Here is a 12,596-nt window from a genome sequence, read left to right on the forward strand (position 1 = left end):
GTTTTCAGCAAGGAGCTCCTGGTTTTTTCCAATCAACAATTGCTGTAAAATGGTAGGTATTCAGAGGACTCTACTGAAATTTGCTTTTTCAGTACAGAAATACACACACACAAAAAAAAGAGTTGATTAAGCAGGATCATATAAACAAGGTCACCAGGAAGAGGGAGGAGTGTTTAAGTTAATTAGGAAAACAAATTATTTTAACATTCCTTCAATTATCTAACAAATTATTGAATATAAATAAGTCATATTGAATATAAATAATTAGAGGTGTTCCCTATCTATTTATGAAAATATAACACTATACCCCATATGTATTTTGAAATAATCAAACGATTTATTTTTAAAATATACCATAATTTGGGTTTTTCAATTCAAACTCACCCTTTCCAAAGTTGTTATGAATTATTATTCCATAATACTGTATAATCATGGTTCTCCTTTTTTATGTTTCCTCTCTGTCTTCTTCCATGACTATTATTCTTTCACTAAATATAAGGACAATTCAAGATCTGCCCTCAATCCTCTTCTCTTTTTTCTCCACACTCTCTCCCCTGGTGATTTCATCTACTCTGATGGTATCAATTATTACTTTTATATAGGTCACTTTAAAATGTATGTCTCCATCTTAACCTTCAGTTACACATTTCCAACTATCTTGTTGTACCTCTTTACCTGAACACTCCAGTTTGAAACTTGCCAATTGCCTTTATTTAACTCTTCTACTTTGTTTCTATTTATTTAATGGTACTTATCTCCTCATTCTATATAGGGTTTATGTCTCATACCAAACTGTGTCATTCATCTTTGTATACCCCAAAGTGCCTATAACAGTAACTCTTATATATGAAAGTCAATGAATATTTTTGTGAATAAATGAACAAATCCATCACAAAGCAATAGATAGGATTTCAATAGTGGGATCTTTTAACAGCTCACCTCGTGTTGTTGGCATTGATGAAAAGCAAAGAAAAATGACAAAAAGGAGAAATGTATTCCTTTTATTCTTTTTAGGGTTTTTTTGCAAGGCAAATAGGGTTATGTGGCTTGCCCAAGGCCACACAGCTAGGTAATTATTAAGTGTCTAAGGTGGGATTTGAACCCAGGTACTCCTGACTCCAAGGTCGGTGCTTTATCCTCTGCACCACCTAGCCGCCCCTATTCCTTTTATTCTTCTATGAATATGCATATATATATATGTGTGTGTGTGTGTGTGTGTGTGTGTGTGTAATATATATAAAAATGATGCCTTAGAATAATATAATATTTTTCTTCCAACATATTTTCATAAAGTTCCATGAGTGATGATGACCCAAGCGCTGAAAGACATTGACAAAGTAAAATTTGGGGACATGCTTTACCAATGGCACCAATGGCTTTACCAGGTGGCCACCACAAGACTCAACCTATCGCAAACAAGCTGAGGCCATAATGTAGGGCATTGTACGCAGCCAAGATCAGAGTACAGCCTGAGTTGATTAATGATTATCATCTAAGTAGTTAGAATGCCCACAGCAGCAGTGAAGCAATGTTCTCCCTGGTAAAGGGAGATACTTTAGCACTAGGAAAATATGAGATGTGATCATGCTGTTTATATTTTACTGTGTTGGCACCCTCTTGTCCTGTTCCCACCAGCATGAACCTGATCATGCTTCAGAAAATCAGTACAATTCACAAACTAGCCTGTAGGACAAGTTGATGAGGAAATTAAGGAAATGGACACTTTTCAAATTATAATATAATGTAATATAATTTAATACTACAAATGATTTGTTCTATTGCAGGAACTCAAGACAGTACTAAGTTCAGATAAAATATAGTTCAAGAAGGTTTCTATCAGGAGGAAAGAATATGATATCAACATAGATAAAATATACATTACCAAATGAATGTTTCAGAGCATTACAAAACAAATTGGTATATGTAATCCAAAGGGGATGGCCATGACTAACTAGGGGAATCAGGTAAAGAATTGTAGAGAAAAACCTGAGCTGAACTTAAGGTAGATAGGAATTTGAACAAATAAAGAAGGTGGAGAAAGATATCCCAGGTATAGGAATAAACCTGACCAGAGGCCAAAGACAAGGAGAGAGTAAGGCACATTCAACAGAATTATCTGGTTTGGTTGGAACATTGCATGGGAGAGAAATCATATGAGGAAAGATAGAAAAGGTCAAGGGAAAGGAATACTAGATAGGAAAGACTAGGAAAGTCAAGTTGAGTTGATTGCTCCTTAGCTTTCTATTGCCATGTATCTGCTGTTCCCAAGCCTGCACTGAATGATTAAGATTTTAAAGGGTCTGAATGGCAGAAGGAGAAAATATAAAAGGCAGGTAAGTAGAGGTAGGAAAGGAAAGGACTATGAAACTGAAAACCCTTTAGTATGTTCTTTTTTCCTTTAGAGTATTCCTCTGCTCGCCAAAGATGAAATACCTGTGATGCTTAGGCAGGACAAAGGGTAAACTGATTTTTAAGTTGCATATGATAAATGGGCTTATCATTTATTCACTTCCCTTAGGAAATTCAGATGGACTTAAGAACAATCAAATTCATCCTAGATTTTCTTCCCAATCTGCATAATAACTCAAATATATGTCTATTTTTCTGGACTCAAAGAGTTCCAAGAACTAGGTACCAGGTCTTTTCCTCACAAACTGTAGGTCAGATTCAGGGCAAAGGTAAAAAGCTGTAGTGTTTTTGGGCCCAAATAGTAGTATTTCCTAAATGCTACTATTTCATGGTTCAGTTCTCAAAAACTACTTTTCACTGTGGGGAGTGGGAGGTAAAGGGGCAATCAGTCAAGAGTTATACTCACCTTCCAACTAATACCCACAAAGTTTAAAGCCTTGAGAATGAAGAAATCCGAAAATTAGGCCTGGAGCTCAAACCATGACCCTGATTTTCAAAGCTCCACATCCCTAACTGTTCTACCCTTCACTAACATTCTCCACCTCATTAAGCCTTTCTCTATCATCATCACTTTATTTCCCTCCACAAATAACTTTTATTTCTGATTTTCTAAACACCAAATCATTTCCTGATATATCCCCCTGAAAACTCTCTTATAATAAAGAATTTTATAAGCAAATCCAACTCACAAAGCAAGTACTTCTGAAAATATATGCAACATGACCTACTCCACCTCTTTAGCTGGAGGCAAGAAGTGTTTCCTCTTTTTTTTTTTCCTGGAGCCTGGATGGGTTATTGTCATCCATCTGAATTCAGCAACATTTTAATGTTGTTTTTGTTTATATTACAATAGTAATTGTGGGCGGCTAGGTGGTAGTGGATAAAGCACCAGCCCTGGAGTCAGGAGTACCTGGGTTCAAATCCGGTCTCAAACACTTAATAATTACCTAGTTGTGTGGCCTTGGGCAAGACACTTAACCCCATTTGCCTTGCAAAAACCTAAAAAAAAAAAAAAAACCACAATAGTAATTGTGCATTGTATTGTTCTGTTTCACTCTATAACAGTTTATGTATCTTTCTATGATTATCTGAATTCCTTACATTTGTCATTTTTACATGCAATAATATTACATTATTTTTCTATGTTATATGTTCAGTCATTTTTCATTCATTGGGCTTTGTACTGTTTTGTTTCCACAAAAAGTACTGTTGTGAATATTGTTATATATGGTATCATTCTTTTTGTTATTAAACTCCTAGAGACATATACCCAGTGTGAGATAGAAGATTTAAAAGACATGAACAGTTTTGTGATTTCTCATATAATTCTAAAGATGCCTTTATACCAGAGACACAAAGATGGCCCAACATTAGGAAAACAATCATTATAATTAACCATGTAAATAACAAAAAATAGCACAATTATATAGTTAAAAAATCCTTCACAAAATATAGTATTCATTTATTTGGAAAAATCGTAAAAATCAGAGGCATGGAAGGACTATCATTTCATCAATAGACAATCAATACACACCAGTTCCCTCATTTTGAATCAGCTTTCATTTTTCCTGTGCTGGAGCCTACTCAAGTTGGGGCAATAGGGCCTCTCTTGTACTGGACTACCACTCACTAGCATTCAACAGGTCATCTCAAGAGTCCCTAGTTTATTTTGGCGTCTTGAGTGAAGTCTCAGAATTTTCCATGATACAGGGGGGGAAAAAAGCCCTGGGAGAATTGAGAAACCTAAATGGCCTACTCTGCCATTTTTTTCTGGACTCATAGCCCTCATATAAAATGAAGTAGTAAAACTAAATGATCATAAAGTCCCCTTCCCATTCTGATTAAATAGAACCTAAGAGCCACAAGGAACCTGAAAAATCAGTTAATTATTAAGGTTCATTTTTGTCCCCACAGTTTGATTCCTCCTTTCATTTTCCATATAATATAACAATATTATAGGTTTTCTCATCTGTGGATAAGATGTAATAGCAGATTTCATATATATGGATATATAGATTTGTGTGTATTCACATTCATGTATAAACATATATTATACACATATGTATTGCACATGGATGTGTGGATTTAAATATATCCCATTTAAAGGACATAGAGAAACACCGGCCTTGCCAAGAATAAATATCTTGCTTAGTACTTGCCCTAGTCCAAAGAGAAAGAAGACTTATACTATAGCCACACATGTGTGGTGACACTCTGTCTTTGTAGCCTAAAGAAATTAAGAGGGTGAGTTGTATTGTGCCTAGCTGACATCATAAACAGGTTTACAATTCCTTGGGAATAAAATTTCTCTTGGAATCAAGTATTTTCTCAATGTGGTATTATTATTTGATGTTCCCTCTACCAGCATCAAATTTCCCAATCAGGAAAAGATTTGGCAAGCATTTATTAAGTATCCATTATATACCAGAAATATTAAATGAATGAATAAATGAATGAAACATCTTTTGAGTATGCAAAGACCTCTACTGAGGACTGAAGATATGAAAGAAGCTCTTAAGGAACTTGTATTCTTAGAAGAATAAACTCATATGTAAAGTTTGAGCAGCAAGTCAGGAAAGTCTCATGGTCAGTGAAGAAAGAGGAAAAGGAGATGTCAATACCTCTTTTTAAATGTTATTTCCACTGATGAAATATTATTCCTGTTGTTGAACCACTTAACTGAGGATTTCTGTGAAAAAAAGCTTTTTTCCTGGATTTTCAATAGATGTGTCAGTAGCACCTGTAGGAGCAATTGCTATGCTTCCCCTCCATAGGATGATCTTGAAAGCATTGGGCTGGAAACATTGAGATTCCTAAGGTTCTTGGTTTCAGAGTCCTAGACTGTCCCCATCAGAGTGTGAGAGGAGATGGTGATTATGTTGGTGCTAACTGTGGTTTGTTTTGTCTGGCACATGGTGCCCGGGCTAGGTTTACCTGTCCTATGTGGAAGTCAGTTGATAGTTGGTGGGAAAGACTAGTCCTTTCTTTATAGGAGTTGTTTCCCAATTGATGGCTGTGAGGGCTGAGCTACAAATCAGATGATGGTTAGGGTGGGTGCTGCCACTGCCGAGATTTCTGTACCTATCTGCCTGTTGGTGGTAACACTACATGTGAGGCATATAAAGTCAAAAATGAAACCATCTCTGCCTTCAAGCAGCTTACAAGTGGGGACAGCCGGGCACAAGGGAAAGAAAACATGTACACAAGTATGAATAAACTAAGTACAAAGTAAATGCAAAGTAATTTTGGAGTGGGAGGTCAGAGAGTACTTAAAACTGATGCAAACAGGAAAGACCTTGTGTGAGATAATACAATTTGCTGAGGCTCTCAGGGTTGAGGGGATTCTAAGAGATAGCGATGATAAAAGGAGAGCATCCTAGGCATGGGGACCAGTCTACTCAAAGTCAAGAGGAGGAAAAGGAAATGTCATATAGAGAGATCAGCAAATTGGCTAGAATGGTTAAAGTATGAATGAGTGTGATATGAGTAAGAAGTAATATAAAATCAACCAAGAAAGCTAGACTGAAACCTGATTGGGAAGGGATTAAATGTCAAACAAAGGAGTGTATATTTTATCCTAGAGACGACAGAGAGCCATTGAAGTCTCTTGAGAAAAGGAAGACATTTTTTTTAAAAATTGTAATTGTTAAGAAGCTTTTCTTAACCACATCAAGACAAAAATTAACCACTTGTAAGCAAAATACCCCCCTCCCCAAAACCTGGTCCCTCCAAAATTATAGGTCTCCCAGTCAACAAGTCCCACAAGAGACCCTGAAACATCACCTTTAAGAGGTTGTTCCTCATGATAAGGGCTCACCTACCCCCCCCACCCCAGCATGGGATCTGATTCAGACCACAGAATCTAAGGAGACTGCTAAATCTCCTGCTCCTGGCTGCTTTCCTTTAGTTACTTCTCCTTTCATCCAGAGAGTGCTGTTTCTGTTGCTATGGTTACAGATCTCCTCTCTAATACTGAAGTTGCCAGGCCGGCTTTAATTTATGGACAAACAGACTTCCTACAGGGCATTGCAGGCTAATGGAGAGAACCCTGGACTAGGAATTAACAGATATGATTTCTATTTCTAGCCCTGCTGCCTATTTGCTATGCTACCTTCCTTGGTTAAAAGAGTTACCCTTTCTGGGTCTGTTTCCTCAACCCTAGGATGAAAATAAGAATTCTTATTCCTGTACCTGCATGGGGTGTCGAAAGATGAATGCTACAATGTCTATAAGCTCTTTGATCTCTGCAGGAAAAGATATTAACCTAATTTACTGCTTATTTGGCCTCATTGAATATAATTTGGCTTTCATGATCACCTGCCCAAAGCTTTAGATTGGTTAGCCCAACTTACAAAGATGTAGAAGGTAAACTAAAGAAACCTATAAGGAAGGTTCAAAAACCAATGAAAACACAAAATTACCTTTTATCTACTCTTCTTGTTAGCACCACTCCTAACTAAGAACATGAAACTGAGCCCCAACTAATGAGTAGAAATGTTTTGTTTCTCTCAGAAGTAAGTTAATTAATAATTGAACCCTGGGTCAAATTACAAATATTGATGATACCTTCTTTTCCTCAAGAAAACAAATTTATAAGGAACCTTGGTGGTTTCTATAGGATGGATCTATGAATAAATCAAAGAAAAAGGAGTATATCATAACCTTAAAGGAGTAGGTAGGAAGTTCTCCTGGTAATCAATGGGGTAGGTTTGCTTAGGAAGCTGAATCCTGGGTTTTTAAGATGGATTGGGTTGAGGGCAAGAATTGAGCGAGCAAGGTCTATGATGACTAAAGTGATTAATGATATGTGAGAGGGTGAGGGAGAATATGGTCTGATATATGTGAGAAGTATTACATTCATGGGTGGATTCCTAGATGATTAGAAAGGGTGTTGGGGGTATAATCTCTGAGAGATTTCTGAGGGAAACTGAGTGAAGATTACTGGAGTATTTTGTGGGAATATGAAGAGAATGATGAATAGGACAGTTTGTGAAGACATGCACCCCCAACCTTTGCATTCATCCAACAAAATGGAAGTCACACTGAATCCTCACCCCTCCCCATAGAGCAATAGCAGGCATCTTGGGATAATGATGAAAGAGTTCTGACAGATGGTACAACTGAGTGGCTTGCTTCTGATCTCCCAGTAGTCTCTACATTAGAAAAGAGATTACCCCTAGGGTACCAGTGTTGGAGGTAGTGGTGCAAGTGAACCTACAGTCAGAGCATTAGAAAGTGGCTAGGAGCAAACTGCAAATTGCTCAAGATAGAGTTGCATTGATCCTTACCAGGGGGTTGGTTGTGCCAATGTGTACATGGATTTGTCTGGGGAGAAACAAACTGGGTGAGACTTTTTAAGAGTCTAGGATATTCTATGAGAAAGGCAAGTATGAAAGTGAGATAAAGGCAAAACACAGTGGTCAGTCATTGCTCTTTCCTTCCCTCTGAAAAATGGGAACAGACTCATGGACCCCTAGCCATTCTCCCAATTGCCCACAAAACTAGTCCATGCCCATCTCAAAAGGTGTCAGGTATGTTGTCCTTGATGGACTTGTGAAGGCTGCCTTCGGAAAGACTGGGCTACATGACAGATGTCAGTCAGGTATCTTCTACACGGGAGGGTAGACTGCTGGGATTGGGCTTCAAAAGGTATTATTTAACTAACTACTTCTATTGGAGGTGTAAAATAATTTATAAACCACTTTCATATTTTCACTCCACTGCAGACTAAAATAACCATATTCAACTTTGCCTCTCCTTTCTGCCAGTCATTTCATACAAACCCATAAATGTTCAAAGTGAAAGAGAGCCTCAGAAGCCATCTCATTCAACCCAAGGCAGAGCAGAAATTCTCTCTACAAAGCCCCTGGAAGGCAGTTATTGAACTTTTGCTTGAAGACATCGAGTGAGAGAAAACCTACTTTCTCAAAGCAGCTTATTATTCCAGTTTTGGAGAGTTTCCATTATAAGGAAATTTTTTTCCTTGTTGGTATCGTTGTTCAGGTGCTTTCATTTATGTCTAATTATGTGACCCCAACTGGGGTTTTTCTTGGCAAAGTTATTAGAGTGATTTGCCATTTCCTTCCTCCAGATTAGGAAACTAAGGCAAAAAGGGTAAAGTGATTTACCAAGGGTCACCCAGTTTGTGAATGTCTGACGCTAGATTTGAACTCAGGAAGAATTGTCTTCCTGACACCAGGTTCAGCACCTAGTGATTCATTTTGTCCTTACATCAAGCTTAAATCTTTCTGTAACTTTCTCTCCATTGACCTCCATTCTTTTCTTCTTGGACCAAAATCTAAGTGACAGTGCTGGATTTAGAGTTATTAAAACCTAAATTCAAATCTGACCTCAGATACTTAGTAGCTATGTGACCCTGGGCAAGTCACTTAATCCAAGTTTGACTTAGCCTTTTTATCTATAAAATTAACAAAATAATAACATCCAGTACCCAGGATTGTTGTGAGGATAAAATGTAAAGTGCTTTGCAAATCTTAAATAAATGCTAGCTATTATTATAATTTTTATTTTTTTAAATTGGTACTTTTCTCCTTCCTCAGTCTGAAGCATACCATTCCCTAAGATTATTCAATCAATATGCATTTATAAGGGATTTTACCATGTGATCAGTACTACATTAAGAATTGGAGATACAAGGAAGAACAGTCCCTGTTCTCAAGGAACATATGATAAACTTGTGTAGATGTATAAACACACATATACATATATACATACATAAAATACATGATGTATATACACATAATACACACATATATTGTTTCCCTCATTAGAATGTACCTTTCTCTCTCTCTCCATATTGATATATATATACATATATGCATATATATGTTAGATATATGTCAACATATGCAATATATGCAGGACAAATAGCCTTAGCAAGGAAGATACTACCAGTTAGGGAGATGAAGGGCAGTCCCAAGCAAAAGGAAGTGTGATCCAAGGCTTAGGGAAGCTAGGAATCCTTTCAAATATTAGTGAAAGTTGGGGCGGCTAGGTGGCGTTAGGGGCGGGCGGCTAGGTGGCGTAGTGGATAAAGCACTGGCCCTGGAGTCAGGAGTACCTGGGTTCAAATCTGGTCTCAGGCACTTAATAATTACCTAGCTGTGTGGCCTTGGGCAAGCCACTTAACCCCGTTTGCCTGCAAAAAAAAAAAAAAAAAACTAAAAAAAACCCCAAATATTATTGAAAGTGACTCAGCAACCATACCTGGCAGTTCTAATTCCCAGCATAGAGTTTACCAAGGCCTAAACTCATCAAAGTGCTCTCTTACTATCTCCCTACCTAATTTGTATTTCAATTTCTTGTTAGTCATTTTTGTTCTATTCTTTCCAATCCAGAGATGGTTCTACTTAGTAGAAAAAAGACAGAAGTAATGGGCAGTCAAAACTCAATTAATACATTGAACAGTAAAATTGGAGTCCAAAATCCTATGAACAGTCTGGAAAATGATTTAAGTTCATTTAAGTTCAAAAATTCAGTTATACAAATAAAGAATGTAAGAACTTTGACTCCTTGTAATTTTTAAAGATCTAAATAGTTAATTATGCATCTGTATGTGACTGTTCCAAAATGTTATATAATAAACTTAAACTTTATTAACAAGGTAAAGTGTTTATAGAAAATATGCGACAGTAACTATTCTGTGCTTCACACTAGTTAGACCTCATCTGGAAAATTGTGTTCTGTTCTAGATATCATATTTTGAAAGGAATATTGACAAACTAGATCTTGACCAAGATAGTTAGGGAACTGGGAACCTTGTACTTTTTTCCTTAAAAACTCTTAAAGGAAGCGGCTAGGTGGAGCAGTGGATAGAGCACTGGCCCTGAAGTCAAGAGTACCTGAGTTCAAATCTGGCCTCCTACCTTAATAATTACCTAGCTGTGTGGCCTTGGGCAAGCCACAACCCCATTTACCTTTCAAAGACCTAAAACAACAACAACAACAACAAAAAAAAAACCTCTTAAAGACAGACCCAGGACCAAAGAGTGAAAAATTATGAGAATGGATATTGAAATTAGAACTTTATGACCTGCCCCTGAATGACTACTTGGTGAGGTTATGAAGGCTCTATTATTAAAAGGGTTAAGCATAATCTTACATTAACTATATTACAGAAACCTTAAAAGGCTTACATGAACTGATGCAAAGTAAAATAAGCAGAACCAGGAGAGCATTATGTACAATATTAGTAACATTGTGAGATGATCAACTATGAACAACAATTCTTCTCAACAGTACAATGAACTAAGATGATTTCAAAAGGACTCATAATGGAAAATGCGTTCCACAACCAGAGAAAGAATTTATAGAGTTTGAATGCAGATCAAAACATCCTATTTTTCACTTTCTTGTTTTTTTCAAGGTTCTTTTCTTTTGGCCTGCTTATTCCTTCACAATAGGACTAATATGAAATTATGTTTACATGATAGCACATACATAACCTAGCAAATTGCTTACTGTCTTAAGGATAGAGTAGTGAGGGAAGAGATTCCCATATGTAGTAGAGGATAAATCCGAATGTTCTGTCCAACTCTAATTCAGTTCTCTGATTTGATTTAAAATTAAATAAATTTAAATCACTACTGAAAAAACTCAATTTCATAATTTAACCACCAAAAAGTATGATTTCTGGCGTCATATTAAAGACAGAGAACCTGGGTTCAATTTTCTGCTTTGAACATAACAGTGTGACCATGCTCAGGACTTATTTACAGAGTTAGGGCTAAGCTGCATTGGGAGAGTAAGGAATTCATAAGGAATTCCTTCCTTTAATGAAATCACAGGTCTGGTTTCAAAATAAAAAGTACAAGGGACTGGAGATGCAAGGATAAAAATAAAAGATAGTCCCTATCCTCAAGGAACTTAACAACTTATTAGAAATAAACCCATTTTACTCAGCTAGCCTGGTCTTCCTATGGTAGATACTGCCTGTAGGCAACACTATATTCAGTCTTTTGAGATTAGTAGAACCTGCCAGAGTTTATATCCCATTTGTGTGTCCTTTGAGAATCAGGGTAACATCCAAGCCAAGATGTTCCATCAGAATAAGACATTCAGGAAAATTTAACATTTTGTAAATTATAGCTATCTTTGCTTCACAAGTTCATAGCATCATAATATTTAGCCTTAGAAGGGACCTTAAAGATCACATAATCCAGAAATGTAAACATATAGCCCAATAATACTCTTCAGTGCTGTCAGAACTGAATTAAAATGAAATTGAGAAATATTAAACAAAATATATACAATTAAAATGGAATATAAGTATCATTAATATATGGTTTTCCATGTCAATATGTGACTAGCAGGGATCCTTATGTACAGTTTAGAGACTACCATTTCTATTTGAGTTTGATATCACTGATCTAACCTAACCTACATTTTACAGATAAGAAAACTGTGTTCCACAGATATGAGTGATATGCTCACAGTTATAGAATTCTAATTTTTTTCTAAATATATTTTCAAAATGTATTTTATCACAAATAAAAGTTCATTTAAATTCCTGAAATCTGGCAACTTTTGAGATGTTAAAATTTTTTATTGAATATATCAATTCCCCTTTCCCTCCCCCCCTTTCAAAAAAAAGTCAAAAAGAAAAAAAACCTTTTGTCTCCTCATTCTTAGAGGATCACCAAAGAAACTGGAAGGCCCACCACCTGGACTGTTTGGACAATCAGAGAAAATGACTCATGACCAAAACCAGCATGAGAATTGTTTGAACCTTGGAAGTCCTTGGCAGTGTACCTTGGCTGTGCATACTGAGCTGCACCAAGGATCAGTAGGATCAGCTTAATAACATGTTTGACTTTAGACAAGCAACTTAACCTCTCTATACCTCACTATTCCCATCTACAAAATAGAAATAAAAATATCTGCCCAACCTACCTCATAGTAATAAGATAAGGAGATAGAACAGAATGTGCTTTGTAAGGAGAAATGTTATGTAAATTAAAAAGACTGAAAGGAAAACCAGATCATAAGGCAGGAGATCTGAGAGAAAAGAGCTTAAAGAAGGGGGAGGTGATCAATGGGCACCATATTTTGGAAAGACTTCTCTCCCTTTTTCCATTGGTAATTCTTGGTTCTGACATTAGTTCTATAATCTTGTGCATTACATCATTTCTCTAGACCTTAGCAAGCTTATCTGTAAAATGCAAGGA

General features: G+C 36.5%; 1 protein-coding gene across 2 annotated transcripts in view; it reads left to right on the top strand.

Moving 5' to 3' along the window:
* RASGRF1 (Ras protein specific guanine nucleotide releasing factor 1) overlaps positions 1 to 12,596 on the top strand; it is a 212,815-nt gene that overhangs the window by 91,079 nt on the left and 109,140 nt on the right. The window lies entirely within an intron of this gene.

The sequence above is a fragment of the Macrotis lagotis genome, chromosome 4, assembly GCF_037893015.1.
Source record: "Macrotis lagotis isolate mMagLag1 chromosome 4, bilby.v1.9.chrom.fasta, whole genome shotgun sequence".
Taxonomy (NCBI): Eukaryota; Metazoa; Chordata; class Mammalia; order Peramelemorphia; family Peramelidae; genus Macrotis; species Macrotis lagotis.